The 15827-nt window shown below is 42.4% G+C and overlaps 1 protein-coding gene across 20 annotated transcripts in view; it reads left to right on the forward strand.

The window, feature by feature from the left end:
- Positions 1–15827, forward strand: part of LOC147571616 (uncharacterized) — a 624145-nt gene that overhangs the window by 94610 nt on the left and 513708 nt on the right. The gene's annotated exons all lie outside the window — the stretch shown is intronic.

Raw genomic sequence — 15827 nt, forward strand, 5'->3', positions numbered from 1 at the left:
GGGTGGCCTGGAAAGTGCTTTACTTATAGTATAATGTGTGGGAGTGTAGGGCCCCATGTGGCATCACCACGTGTGAGCCTGCCTGCTGTGGTCATCAACACCTTTGGCTTTCCTGCTGCACCTTTGAGCTCACTAGTCCTGTAGTCCTGGATATGTAAATTTAGACCTATAATTTACAAGTGTGCCCATGGTGCTGGGCTTATCTCCTCAGAGGATGCATGAAATCAAGTGTTTGAGAGTAGAATCCAGTTTTGCCCTTGATTTATGGTTTCAGATACATCTGAACTTCCTCTAAATTTCTTCACCCTAAATGGAAACTGCTTTACTGTTTTATCTGATGCTAAAAGTAATATTAAAGCAATTCAGGATCAAGGGGGAGAATAAAGTGAAACAACTGTAACTCCACCACCAGGGGAGAAACTGCTTAACATTTTGTATAGAGACTTCTGGACTGACTTCATGTCTTTCTTTCTTTTTCTTTTCTTTGTCTTTTTTAGTTTATTTTATTTTGAGAGAGAGAGAGAGAGAATGTGTGCTTGCGCATGAGCAGGGGAGGGGCAGAGTGACAGAGAGAGAGAGAGAGAGAGAGAGAGAATCGCAAGCACGCCCCATACTGTTAGCACAGAGCCTGATACAGGGCTTGATCCCACGACCGTGAGATTATGACCTGAGCCAAAATTCAGAGTCGGATGCTCAACTGACTACGCCACACACATGCCCCTGAACTGACTCCATTTCTGATCCTCATTTGGCCATGGCTTCTGATACTGCCCTTCTACGTTATGATATGATCTATCTCATTTTTTAGGAATTCTAATCTAATAACAAAAATATGATCAGTGTACTGCATGCTTTATGGAGATTGTGTAATTTAATCCCTCAACCACTCCTTGCAGTATGTAAAATTATTCTACTCTTTTTATACAGTGGAAATGGAGAACTTGGGAGGTATTAATATTAGCTAAGAAAAACACTGACATTCTAACCTGGCCAAGTTCTCTCTGATTGGAGAGGTAAGAAGTCCTTTATTTTACATCTCCGGGCTGTATTTTATGGATTATTACAGGCTATTTGTAAATTCTTCTGGAACAAAACATGAGATAAATCCCATACAAACATACATATTTGAAGCGATTCAGGGACCTTGCTATGTGAATAAATACATGGTCTGACCTTCTGTTTTCCTGGAAGAAACCGTTTTGTCAAGGAACTGCTCTCCTAATTTATCTGACTTGTAATTTCAGGGTTTCATAAAGCAAAGGCCCAAGCGTAATTACTCTGAGTGCCCCCATTTAAGCCGTCATGTTTTTTTTACAAACTCTGATGCTTGGCGACCTAACCTAGCATGTCCGTAATGTCTTGTGTGTCTGCTTAGTTACTCACAGGCTTTCTAGGTAGGCCTTCACTGCTTTATGGCTGTTAAATATTCCCAGCTACATTTTAGTGCTCTTGGTCTTTTAAATGGGACATAAATCCTATGTTTCATGTATGAGTGCTTCCAGTCTGAATACCCACCTCTGTATCGCAGTCTCAGATTCTCCTTTAGGATTCTCGAGTGAGTGGCTGAAGTCATTATTGAGGCAAGAGCTATTACTTGAAGAGTTGGCAGACTTACATTCTTCTACCTTGCAAGCAGCCAACGATGTGCTTTCTTTCATACACACTTGTGTATTTATCAAATTGAGAGGGAGAGGATCTCATCTATTGCCTCAAGTATTTTGAGGATTGAGTCAAGAGTTACAAAATTGAAATGCTGGTAAGGGCCAACCAGGCGGATTGCATAAGTGTACAATCAAAGCTCAGTAGAAGCAATGGGGAGGGAGGGGGCCTGGAGCAAGCTGCAGAACTATGCTCACTTGAATTATTTTTTTAAAAAATATTATGTTGGCCAAACAACACACACAAAAAGCTGCGTTTAGACCATGACGGGCTGCCATTTGAAAATTTCTAAGCACTGTAATGGAAGATTAGTACACGATAGGGAAACATTTTAAGGTCTTAGAAGTTTGACCACTGTGTCCAAGTGGATCTCTTTCTCTTTTTATCCTATTTTCCAGTAGTCACTCTGTTCCCTTTTGTAGTACTTGTAACAGTCTCTGTAATTAGTTTTTGTTGTGCATTTACTTGTTTATAACCTGTCTCTGTCTCTCTCTCTATCTCCCTCCCTCCCTTCCTCTTAACTTTTAAGCTTCACGAAGGCAGGGACCGTGTGTATCTTGCTCATGGTTGTAATTAGCAACACTAGCCACGGACAGGCACATAACCGGTCCTCATAAAAGTTATTGAGGGGATAAGGCAAAGAGTGTGATGCATCTTATCATCATGCGACATATCTTATTCACCTTGGTACCCCCAGCACTTAGTACCATCGTAGTGATGCAATAGGTATTTGTTGAATGAAATTGTCGGTGATCTTGGTTCACCACAGATGGTTAGCCACAGCAAAGTGGTTTACATTGGGTGGGGCCAAGGTTTAGAAATAGATGTGGTCACTAGGCTGAGGATGCATGGGCACTAGACCCAGCCCTGTAAGGAAATTCAGTAAGACAGAAAATAACCAGTTTTATGGATACTAATCAGGCGTGACTGGTAATCTGAACAAGCTGTGCACATCAGAGATGCCTAGTGATGGATAAAAATAGGAAAGCAAGGAACGATCTGTGTTCCCACGTAGAGGTGTGCAGTCTTGCCACAAGTAAGCCAACAGATGATAGAACTAAATCCATAGTAGCTGAAGGCTCAGTTCCTATGGTGGTAAAAAGGGAATGAGGAGAGAAAGGCCCAACTGAGATTAAGGCGCTAAGAAACCCTCTAGGCATCCAAAGCAGGTTTAGGATTTTAAATTTCCAGAAATGGTTGCAAGGTATAGACTCAGCCTCACCATTCATGCAGAACAATCTCTGAACCCCAGGTCAAGCTCACAGCAGCAGTAGTGTTGGTTGGTGTTGAGTTGCCTAATAAATTCACCCCCACTGAGGATGCCATTTTGCCAGTAACTGAGGGGCTAAGATCAGCACCCTTGGCCATAGGGAGAAGAGCCCCCAGTACCAGCTTTCGTCCTGAGTGTCCCATGATCCTAGAATGTTTAGTTTCCAGAAACGGAGAACCCATATGGGGTAATGCTTTCACATGATAGAGCAATAAAGACTTTGGTTGTAAATAACAGAAAGATCATTCAAAGTACCTTAAGGGGAAAGAGGAATCTACTGGTTCGCACAAACACACCGTGTAAAGGCAGGAGCAGAGCCAGTCCTAGGGTTTCTGCTTTCTCTGCCTGTACTGCTGTCTGTGTGGCTTCAGTCTCCTCTGTTGTAGGTGGGCTTTCCCTATAGAGATCAGTGTAGCCTTGATGGTCAAGAGCATGAACTTGGGTAGTCCCACAGTCCAGGTATGCCCCTCATCTGTGCCCTTGACCTTAGACAAATTCTTTACTTGTAAAATGTGCATACTTAATAGCACCTATCATAGGTTATTGCAAGTGTGAAATAGGTAAACAAATGTAAAACCCTTAGCATAATGCCTGGTACCTAGAAGGTACTCTGTTGTAATTGGTGAGCAGCAACTCTGGCTCATAACATAACAGCTCTGATGCCAGAGGGGAGAAAATGATTTGGTACACCAGTTCTGCTTAAAGACCACTTCTCTAGGAAGACCTGTCATTAGTTCAGCCCTTGACAGAGATACTGTCCATGTGAGGGGAGGCAACTTCTATCAAAAGGTGGGAAATTGAGAGATGAGGCAGAGATGCCTCTATCTACAAAAATTTGCAAATCCCGTTCCATACAGTTGGTGCTAGGAAGTGGCTGCCCAGCCATGGACTGTGTTTCCTAGCACTTATCCCCCCTACGTGGGGGTGGGGAGGTGGGAGGACATACCTGTGACTGGTCCTTGCTTGTGTCGGGTGAGTAGAAGTGCTGTATAAAAGCCAAGGCTCTGAAGAATTGCTTGGGTTTTCTCTGGGATTTCTTTAGGATGTAGTTAATGATGAGGACATTGGTTCTCGATCCTCATTACACATTGGAATCACCTGGTAATCTTTTTTTTTAAGTATGAAATTTATTGTCAAATTGGTTTCCATACAACACCCAGTGCTCATCCCAACAGGTGCCCTCCTCAATACCCATCACCCACCCCCCCCTTCCCTCCCACCCCCCCATCAACCCTCAATTTGTCCTCAGTTTTTAAGAGTCTCTTATGTTTGGCTCCCTCCCTCTCTAACCTTTTTTTTTCCCCTTCCCCTCCCCCATGGTCTTCTGTTAAGTTTCTCAGGATCCACATAAGAGTGAAAACATGTGGTATCTGTCTTTCTCTGTATGACTTATTTCACTTAGCATAACACTCTCCAGTTCCATCCATGTTGCTACAAAAGGCCATATTTCATTCTTTCTCATTGCCACGTAGTATTCCACTGTGTATATAAACCACAATTTCATCAGTCCATCAGTTGATGGACATTTAGGCTCTTTCCGTAATTCGGCTATTGTTGAGAGTGCTGCTATAAACATTGGGGTACAAGTGCCCCTATGCATCAGCACTCCTGTCTCCCTTGGGTCAATTCCTAGCAGTGCTATTGCTGGGTCATAGGGTAGGTCTATTTTTAACTTTTTGAGGAACCTCCACACTGTTTTCCAGAGAGGCTGTACCAGTTTGCATTCCCACCAACAGCGCAAGAGGGTTCCCGTTTCTCCACATCCTCGCCAGCACCTATAGTCTCCTGATTTGTTCATTTCAGCCACTCTGACTGGTGTGAGGTGGTATCTGAGTGTGGTTTTGATTTGCATTTCCCTGATGAGGAGCAACGTTGAGCATCTTTTCATGTGCCTGTTGGCCATCCGGATGTCTTCTTTAGAGAAATGTCTATTCATGTTTTCTGCCCATTTCTTCACTGGATTATTTGTTTTTCGGGTGTGGAGTTTGGTGAGCTCTTTATAGATTTTGGATACCAGCCCTTTGTCTGATATGTCATTTGCCAATCTTTTCCCATTCCGTTGGTTGGCTTTTAGTTTTGTTGATTGTTTCCTTTGCAGTGCGGAAGCTTTTTATCTTCATGAGGTCCCAATAGTTCTTTTTTGCTTTTAATTCCCTTGCCTTTGGGGGAATCACCTGGTAATCTTAACAAAACTAATTACAGGCCTAGTTTTAGACCATTGGTTCCTAACTAGGGGACCTTTTTGCCCTCCCACCCACAAGTGAGCATTTGGTAGTCTGAGGACATTTTTGGTTGTCGCAACTTGGGTTAAGGAGTTCCTGGAATCTAGTAAGTCAAGGCCAGGGATGCTGCTGAACATTCTACAATGCAGAAGACATCCTCTCCTAACAAAGCTTTGTCTGGTTCAAATTTTGTCAAGGTTAAGAAAACCCTTTCCTAGCGGTTGGAGAGCCACAGGCTAAGAGGCCAGATTCAGGCTGAGTGCCAGAATTACTGCAGCAAAGGGGAGCTGCCTGTCAATCTGGAACACCCACTGTGGAGAGTTACCTTAATGAAGAATAGAGCTTTCTTGTCTTAAACCATCAACCATTGAAACTTGGGGTCTCTTGGCGACAGTAGCTAGTGTTGCTGTAAATAACAAAAGAGGAGAAATGTGCTAAAGACATTGTAATTATTTAGTCTATGCAATGGACAGATATCATATTACTGTCTGCTCAGATAGAAATATTAAATTGTGGACCACTGTTTTGCTTAAAATTTACCGGTAATTCACAGCACAGATTTCCCTAATTGAAATCTCCCAGATTAGTATGCAGTGATTTTTTGTGGCATGGTAATGGAATACGAGTATTTGCTTCGTATCCCGGATGGCAGATATTTGGGTCTGACCTTTCTAAGTAGGTTAGGTTAGGTTTCAGCTCAAAATTTGTTTTATTTAGTATTTCCTCTGTTTTAGTCAGTAAATGTTAAGTTAATCTTTCACATCATCTTATTCGTTATTGTTTGTAATGAAGACAAGTTGGATTTGTGAGGCAAGAGAAGAAAAATTGTTACAGATGGCAGCTTTAGTAAATATTGTAAAAATGCCAGTCTCTTGAATCTGTTTGACTATGCAAGTCACTGTGAATGTTTTGAAATCAGATAATATTGACACTCCTCAGGGATTTTGTTATTTCAGGAAATTTAGAAAAAAAGAGGCAATACTACTCTCAATGTGAGGGGCTTCACTGGGGCCCATATCTGCTCTAGGAGTGACCCAGGGATAGATAATAAAACACTGAACCCTCTGGCCATGTTGACTGATTGGTACCCAAGTTGGTCCAATTAGGGCCAATCTTGGGACCTGTTCAGGATCTGTCAGAAGAGGACATGTTTCTTTTTGTTGTTTTGGAGCTCTAAGGCTATCAGCCGTGAGCCGCGGGCAGCTTGCTTACTTAAGGATGAAGCCAGCACAAAGAAAAGCATAGGTAAAGATGAGGAAAATGAGAGGGGGTAGAGAGGACAGATAGATTAGGTTCTAAGGACATCATTTCATTTGAGTGTCTGGGCCAGGGTATCAAACCCCACCTCTAAGTCAATGGCACTTTCACTAACCCAAGCCAGTAAGTCTCCCTTTTTGCTTAAGCCAATTTGGGTTGAGTTTTTCTGTTGTTTATTTCTATCTACTTTCAAGTAGCATGGGTGGGATGTGTTAATTATATCTGACCCTTAGGAGCTTCCATCTTCATTTGTTTTGGTAAATTATATTGTTACTACTGATTATTGGGCTCCTTTCCCAGTAATGAACTTGCTCCTCAGTTATTTCCATGAAACTGGCATTGCCTATCTTGTGAAAGGAGAATACTTCTCTAACTCATTGATGTCAAGTCTGGCCATGCCACTTGCTTTGGTTAGTAGGATGTGGGAAGAAATGACGGGTGTCATGTCCACGCAGAAGACTTAAGGGCTGTCACAAGGGTTTGCCATTCCCCCCTCCCCCTTTTTTTTCTCTGCCAAGTGGCCATCAAATCCCAGGATGATACCTAGAACAGAGAAGATATTTGGAGCAGAGCCTGAGCTGACACATGGCAGACAAGTAACATGAACAAGAAATACATTTATTTTATTGTAAACCACTGATATTTTGGATTTGTTGTTACTGAAACATAACCTAATAAAAGCTGACTAACATACTTACTATTTTTAAATGCTTGCCAAAGTTTATAACTGAATAAAAATCTAGAGCACCTATAATGTTGTCATTTATATCCTGCAGGTTATGAAAAAAGAATTTGGGATGACTCTCTCTCTCTCTCTCTCTCTCTGTGTGTGTGTGTGTGTGTGTGTGTGTCTCCTTTTGGTGTTCATAGCCCTATTATATGCAGTGGTAATCAAGAACATGGGCTTTAGCTCTGTGATTTAATAACTGGTAAGTTCTTGGGCACCTGGCTGGCTCAGTTGGAAGAGTGTGTGACTCTTGATCTCAGGGTTGTGAGTTCAAGGCCCACAATGCATGTAGAGATTACTTAAATAAATAACACATAAAAAAAGCTAGTAAGATCCTGAACTATTCTGAGACTAAATGTCCACTTTATAATAATAATATCTTCTCATAGGATTTTTGCACATACAGAGCTAAACACAGTGCGGAGTACGTAGTAAAACACTGAGTAAATAGTAACTCTTATTCTCATCATTCATTGTAGAAGACAGGGCCCCCAATGAATGCTTTTTTTCTAAGCTTATTTATTTATTTTGAGAGAGAGAGAGAGAGAGAAAGAGAGAGAGAAAGCAAGCTGGGGAGGGGCAAAGAGGAGAGAGAGAATCCCAAGCAGGATTTGCACTGTCAGCACAGAGCCCAAAACAGGGCTTGAACTCACGAACCAGGAGATCATGACCTGAGTCAAAATCAAGAGCCAGAGGCTTAACCTGCTGAGCCACCCAGGCGCTTCTTTTTGATGATTCCCTTGGGTGGGGTCCAAGGTAAACTTATTAACCAGTATTAAACACCACTCCTTAACAGATGGCATTCTGGGGAGGCCCCCAAGACATTACTTTGAAACTTGGAGCCATGCCATTCCAGGAAATCTTAAGTGGGGAGAATGCTTTAGAGAACGTTGGATGGGTGTTGAGGTAATATCCTGTGAAGTGGGATAGCCATTTATCCCCTGAATGTCTTTGTGCTCTGAATTTAAATGAAACAACTGCAGAGTTGGTCCTTAAATGAGAACTGAGGACACCAGAATCTTCATTTACTAGTGGTATTTGGCAACTTTGTTTTGCTAGAGTGTAAAGATTTACGTTGGTTGAACTCCTTTAATGTTCTTGTAAAAGAGGATGAGGAGTTTTATGACAGCAGTAATTCTTAGGGCAAATATCTCTGGGTAATGAAGAGTAGGTCTTTTGAGTGATTTGGTTGAAGTGTGTGTGTGTGTTTGACATAGAAAGTTCCAGAACATGAGACCTTATGAGGAAAGGAGAAACTGAGCTTAGGACCTATTTAGGAATTGTGGCTAGTTCCAGTGTCAGAGTAAATTTATTTAATTACTTAGTTAATTAATTAATTAATTATTTCAGCAAATATTGCTCTCTCTGTGTTCAGGTATTGAGTCAGAGGCTAAGAATATAGAGACTCACTCATTCTGTTATTCATCAGCAAATACTTATGGAGCACCTGCAATGGTGCCAGGCACTGTGCCTGACACTTGGGGATACAATAGCAAGCGAGGTCAGGCAGTATCTGCGACCTCATGGAACTTAAAGTCTAAGAAGTAACAGAGGTGATGAAGTCGTCACATAAATGTGAAGTCAGGTGAGGATAATCACCTGAAGGAAAGGAAAGTGAGAAGAACTGTGAAGATGTTTATCAAAGGGCATGCCATCCTGTCTGATGGTGTCAGAGATATGATATGGCCAGATTTGTGTTTCAAGTGAGTAGTCTGGTTTCAATGTCCAAATGGAGATGTGACAATGAAGGCAGAGAACCGGTTAGGGGGCCGCCGCAGAGGTCCCCAGCAAGAACTGTGGATGGCCCAGACCAGGGAGGTGATCATGGAGACAGAAGTGGACTGATATCAGAAACCTTCAGGAGGTCAACTGCATTGAACTTGGTGAAGAATTGAATGAGAAAGAAGAGGGAAGCGAGGTCGAGAGTAACGTCTGGGGTTTAAACTTCCCTCCCTGGCCTCTAGAACCTGATAAATGCACCATGAAAAACAATATGAAGTATATGCCCCAGCATAAGCAAAATTAGGGCAGAGTTAAATGGGGTGTGATAAAATGTCTCTGGCAGCCTCGCGTTTCAAGATTAGAGTATAATGTGTTTGTTGCATAGTCCATGGCCAAAGTCAACACAAGCACCCGGATTGTAATGTACCACTTGAGGATGCAATTTGAATATTCCAGCCCCGGGTCTAACTGTGAAGTCAAGCTGTTGTGTGGTCCTGTAATATTCTCCATCCCATCCCACCCCTGAAAAAGCTCTGTGCTCTTTTCTTGTCAGAGCTGTTTGCAAAGCCTGAGGGACGTCACATAACAGCATGCTCTTCAAGGAATTAGCTTTGCAATTTAATGAAGAGAAACTTTTATGACTTCAGCTGGCTCAGTGTTTATAGTTTCTCAGACTATACTATAGTTAAAGCTTGGTTATAAAAGCATACACGTAGACTCATGTAAGTTATATAACTTATAACTCTACAATATATAACTTGTAACTCTTGTAAGAGTTAAAAGAGTAAACACTAGGCACTTGTTAGTATCACTTGTGAATTAGAAAACAGACTTAACAAATATTAACTAACTTGTTTATGGACTCTTGGGGACTCATTATTGTTCAATGCTTATATTTGTACCCACAACTTGTTCCTTTGACAAATATTTATTGAGTATTTACTGAATGCTATGACTGTTTCAAGTAAACAATATAATAAATTTCTGGTCCTCACAGGGCTTATGCTCTATTTGGGAAGATAACAAAGCAAAAACAACTAATATAGTATATATACATATTTATAACATGAAGAATAAAACAGGGTGAGGAATGTGGTAAGGCACATTAGAAAAGCTGCTTGTTCAAGAAGTCCTTTGTGAAGGGAAGATATTTGAGCTGAGACAGGATTGATGACAAAGGATTTGGGGGGCAGAAAGCATTTGGGGTGGGGGAAACAGCAAGTGCAAATGCCCCGAGGCAGGAAACGGCTTGGCACACTTTACAACAGGAAAGAGAAAGCCATGTGGCTGGAATGTCTGAGCCTAGGAAAGAGGAGTCTCCTTGGGGGCAAGAGATTAGAGGCTCTTTAGAGCCCCAGTGAAGAGCTTGGATTTTATTCTAAGTGCAACGGACGCCATTGGAGGGTTTTAAAGCAGAAAAGTCACGTGATCTGAGTAGGCCTTAAGAAGATCCTTCTAGTTCCTGAGTGGCAGGTGAGTAAGGTAGGTACCCCAGAGTAGAAGGAAAGTCTGGTCATTTGGGCCCTCATTTTAGAAGAGAGATAACAGAGAAATGGGTGAATTTTCTATATGTCTTGGATGTGAGCTGACAGGGCTTGCTGGTGAACTACATACAGGAGATTAAAAAAAACAAACAAAGAAACAAGGGCAACTTCTGGGTTTTTGATCAAAGCGATTAAATCATGAAGCCCTATACTGAGGATTCAACCCAGACCTCCTTAACATTCCAGCAATCTCTTTTGAAAGGCAAATATCTAATTGCCTGTTCTGGTGAGGAATTCTTCCTTTTGAAGTGTTATCTTATTGTTCTATCTCCAGGAAGCAGGAAGAAAGAGAGATTGATATTTATAGGGTGCATTTAAATTCAGGTTTGCCTGCCCCAGATGTCTGCTCCAAGCCTTCTGACTAGGTTAGTAATAGCTGTGGAGCACTCCCTCTGCCACTGTTAGGGTCTGCCTTAGTGTCCAATTCCTTAGCTCTAAAGGGAGACAAAGAGGTTGACGGTTTTGGCCTGACTGGCCTTCTTGCGGCCCAGTGCTGACTTTCGTTTGCCGTCTACTTCCTGGATCTGGTGTCATGACTTGCCCAAGAAGACTTTGCATACATGCTTGGTAGCATGTGTTGACAGATTGGCTTCCAGAAGGGAATCTGGACTGTGTTCAGGGGCGTCTGACAGTCCCTAGAGCCCAGAGAATGACAGTCTGGCCCCTTTGTCTGTCTCCTTGCTTTCTGCAGTCGGAGGCCAGGCCCCAGCGCTCAGTGCTGCGGTGGAGCTGGGTCACCACTGTGGTTTGGACAGAGAGCGAGGTGGGGCGAGCTGTCCTCAGGCTGCTCCGGAGTTGGCTTCAGACAAGAGACTAAGGTCAGGCATGTGGTCGAAATCACATATGTGTTTCTGGCAGAGTTCGCATCAAGCTTTATGAAAATATTTTTTTATAACTTCATCTGTGCTTAACAATGATCAATTTCTTGGTTGGAGATGCAGGGAAGGTCCTTGGGATATATTCTCACTGAGGATGGAATTCTGAACTCTGACACTGAGTAGGTCAGCTTTACCCCTTCAAATTTTGTAAAGTCTCTTGTTTGGGCCTAGAGGAGAGTGTCAATCAGTCAGGATCCTGGCAGGAAACAAGATTCTCCTCTGATGGTTCAACTGTAAGAAAATTAATGAAGGAATTACTCTCAGGTGTGTGGGCAGGACTAAGGAAACAAATAGGGTTGAGGTGCCAGGCTAGCAGCAGGGTAAGCTGTCACCAACCCCAGGGCGAAAAGGGACCAAGGGCAGAACTGTGGTTACCTGAGCCAGGTGGGACCAGAAACCATCGAGCAGGAGCCCCCAGTAGGGGATGGAGCCCCTGAGGGAGCAGTCACTGCAAGGGAAGTAGCCCAGAGGTGGGAGGGAACAAGAAAAAATTACCCACCCTCTCCTGTCATCGCCTGTCTGTCTGCCAGGAAATGGAGGCGGATGGATCATAAGGAGCAAACGAAGACCCACTAGCAAGAGACGAAATGTCATTCTTCACTCCAAATCATAAGATTGGCACTGTCTTTATTTATTTTTTTTTTAATTTTTTTTTTCAACGTTTATTTATTTTTGGGACAGAGAGAGACAGGGCATGAACGGGGGAGGGGCAGAGAGAGAGGGAGACACAGAATCGGAAACAGGCTCCAGGCTCTGAGCCATCAGCCCAGAGCCTGACGCGGGGCTCGAACTCACGGACCGCGAGATCGTGATCTGGCTGAAGTCGGACGCTCAACCGACTGCGCCACCCAGGCGCCCCTGGCACTGTCTTTAAACACACGCACGCATGTAGGCAGGCACACCTCCTCCCAAAAAGGAAGTCCAACTTTGTATCTTCTCTTATTATTTGCAAATGTATGTGTAAGACACAGTTATCTTTTTGGTTATGTATCTTCTAATTTAAAAAAAGAAAACAAATTCCTTGGGGCACCTGAGTGGCTCAGTCAGTTAAGTGTCTGACTTCGGCCCAGGTCATGGTCTCATGATTTGTGGGTTCAAGCCCCGCGTCGGGCTCTGTGCTGACAGCTCAGAGCCTGGAGCCTGCTTCAGATTCTGTGTCTCCCTCTCTCTCTGCCCCTCCCCTGCTTATGCTCTCTCTCTTTCAATAATAAGTAAATGTTAAAAATTTTTTTAAAACTTCCAGCAAACTACAGTTTGCATATTTACTTGTAAATTGCTTGTTGTGCACAGTAGCATGGCAGGTAAGAGCTTGGGTTCTGTAGCTCAGGTTGCTGTGAGCATTACCTGAGCATCTACAAAGCCCTTAGAAATGTGCCTGATGCAAAGTAAGCAAATGGGTTATGTTGCAGTAGAAAACATGTCCCAAACACAAGCTTTAAGGGTGAGACAAAAGTATATAAGCAGAAGTTTAATGAGTATTTCTGTACCCCACCTTGCACACGTCGTTGGGGGTGTATGCTCTCCACCTTGGAGACCAGCAGTTAAGACTTAGTATTTGCTACCTAGCAGACTGTGCTACCTTGAGTAAACTCACCTCCTGCAACCTTACTGGCCTCATCTGTGAACTAATAGCAGTTAATAGTGCCTGCTTTATAGGGCTGTTGGAGGAGTAAATGCAGTACATCCGGTCACTTAGCCCAGGCCCTGCCTGGCACATCATGAGTACTCAGTAAAATATTACATGCGATTATTGCTGTGAAAGTCATGGTCATTGTGTTTAAATTGGCAAAGAGGAAAAAACTCATCCTTAATCCTACAGATTCATATAAGATCACTGTAAGAAATATGTTGGCATATTTTTAGGCCTTTTCATAAAGACTCCATATACATAGACATATTTTACCTAATTGAATCATTGTACATTCTTCTATGGACCTATTTTTTTTTTAATTTTTTTTTAAACGTTTATTTATTTTTGAGACAGAGAGAGACAGAGCATGAACGGGGGAGGGACAGAGAGAGAGGGAGACACAGAATCGTAAGCAGGCTCCAGGCTCTGAGCCATCAGCCCAGAGCCCGACGCGGGGCTCGAACCCATGGACCGCGAGATCGTGACCTGAGTTGAAGTCGGACGCTTAACCGACTGAGCCACCCAGGGGCCCCTCTGTGGACCTATTTTTAGTGGCTATGTAACATCTTATAGGCTCAGAGTAATTTATGCACCCAACCTATTGTTGGTTATTTATGGTTTCTGTTTTCAATTTTCTTTTCTATTTTAAGCAACACTGTGATGAGTAATATTTTTAACAGCTTTATTGGGATAGACAGTTGACCCTTGATCAACGCATGTTTGATCTGCACAGGTCCACTTGTACGTGGATGTTTTATAATACAGTACTATAAATGCATTTTCTTTTCCTTGGGACTTTCTTAATATTTTCTCTAGCTTGCTTTAATGTTAGAATACAGTATATAATTCATATAACGTACAAAATATGTGTTAATTAACTATTTATGTTATTGGTAAGACTTCTTTCCAATCAAACATAGGCTGTTAGGGGGGCCTAGGTGGCTCGGTCAGTTAAGCATCCAACTTCAGCTTAGGTCATGATCTTTTGGCTCGTGGGTTCAAGCCCCTACATCGATTGGGCTCTGTGCTGACAGCTCAGAGCCTGGAGCCTGCTTCAGATTGTCTCCCTGTCTGTCTGCCCCTCCCCCTGCTTGTGTTCTGTCTCTCTCTCAAAAAATAAATATTAATTTAAAAACAAACAACAAAAAAAGTAGGATTTTAGTAATTGTGTTTTGGGAAAGTCAAAAATTGTACTTGAGGGGCACCTGGGAGGCTCAGTAGGATAAGCATTGGACTCTTGGTTTCAGCTCAGGTCATGATCTCACTGTTTGTGAGTTCGAGCCCCATGACAGCATGGAGCCTGCTTGAGATTCTCTCTCTGCCTCTCCCTTGCTCACGTGCATTTGCTCTTTCTTTCTATCTGTCTCATAATAAATAAATAAACTTAAAAAAAATTGTACTTGGATTTTTAACCTCGAGAGTTTGGCACCCTCAACCCCTGCATTTTTCAAGGGTCAGCTATAATTTACATACCATAATATTCAACCATTCAAAGTGTGCAATTTAATGGTTTTCAGTGGATTCAGAGTTGGGTAACTGTCACCAAAATCTAATTTTAGGGTATTTTTGTCACTCCAAAAAGAAACCTATACCCATCATAGTTCTCCCCCTCTCCACTCCTCCTCGACCCAGGCAGCCATTAATCTACTTCTTGTATCTCTAAGTTTGTCTAAATTCTGGACATTTCATACAAATGACATCATATAATATGTTATACTTTGACACTGGCTTTATTCACTTAACATAATGATTTTGAGGTTCACCCATGTTGTAGCACTATCAGACCATCATTTCTTTTTATTGCTGAATATCCCATATTATGGACACATTTTATTCATCCATTTGTTAGTGATGGGTTAGTGATTCGGGCTGTTTTCATGATGCATGATGATCTTATAAATTAATCTTTGTACACATCTTAATTATTTCCTTTGAATACATGTCTAACTATGAAAATGCTGGTTCAAAGATTATGCACATAATTTCTAAACTTTCGAATATCCAACACTTCTGATCCAGTCTATCATTTGAGCACATTAATTACTTCTATTGTCCATTGAAGGGTCACTGCTCTTCATCTTTTGAACTACAAAGCTTTTCTTTTGTGTTCCTGTGACACCTGGAAGTATTTGCTACTCCTAATTCTCTACAGAACAATCCCTTGTGGATTCTATCCTCTTGGGTGCCTGAGACTCTCGTGGGCAGTGATATTCCTAAAGGGAGCTAACACTATTTACGTGTATCAATCTTTATCCTTTTCTTTTTTTAATTTTTTTTTTTAGCATTTATTTATTGTTGAGAGACAGAGACAGAGCATGAGCAGGGGAGGGGCAGAGAGAGAGGGAGACACAGAATCTGAAGCAGGCTCCGGGCTCTGAGCTGTCAGCACAGAGCCCGATGTGGGGCCTGAACTCACGAGCTGTGAGATCATGACCTGAGCTGAAGTCAGATGCCCAACTGACTGAGCCACCCAGGTGCCCCCATCTTTATCATTTTCAACTAGAAACTCCCTGTAGTGTGGCATTAATGAAAATCAACAGAGACCCGTCAGTGGCAGATAGCCTCTTTAAATTGTTTCACTTCGCCCTATTTTTAAGTAACTTTCTGTCACTATGAACCTCTTGAAAGTGGTTAAAATCCAGAAAAATTCTTGAGTCAGTGGAATTGTGACCCAAGGTTTCACAGCACACAGGCAGCTGAGTATCGTTAAGTGCATCATCTTATTTCACCGGACTTTTCCCATCCTTTAAGAATTTGAAGATAAGTGAAAGTTTGTTTTCTACATACTGTGGTTTTTAAATTTTTTTTTTTCAACGTTTATCCATTTTTGGGACAGAGAGAGAGACAGAGCGTGAACAGGGGAGGGGCAGAGGGAGAGAGGGAGACACAGAATCGGAAACAGGCTCCAGGCTCCGAGC

The sequence above is a fragment of the Puma concolor genome, unplaced genomic scaffold (assembly GCF_028749965.1).
Source record: "Puma concolor isolate L17-30 unplaced genomic scaffold, mPumCon1.1.hap2 unalloc_scaffold_14, whole genome shotgun sequence".
NCBI classification, from domain to species: Eukaryota; Metazoa; Chordata; class Mammalia; order Carnivora; family Felidae; genus Puma; species Puma concolor.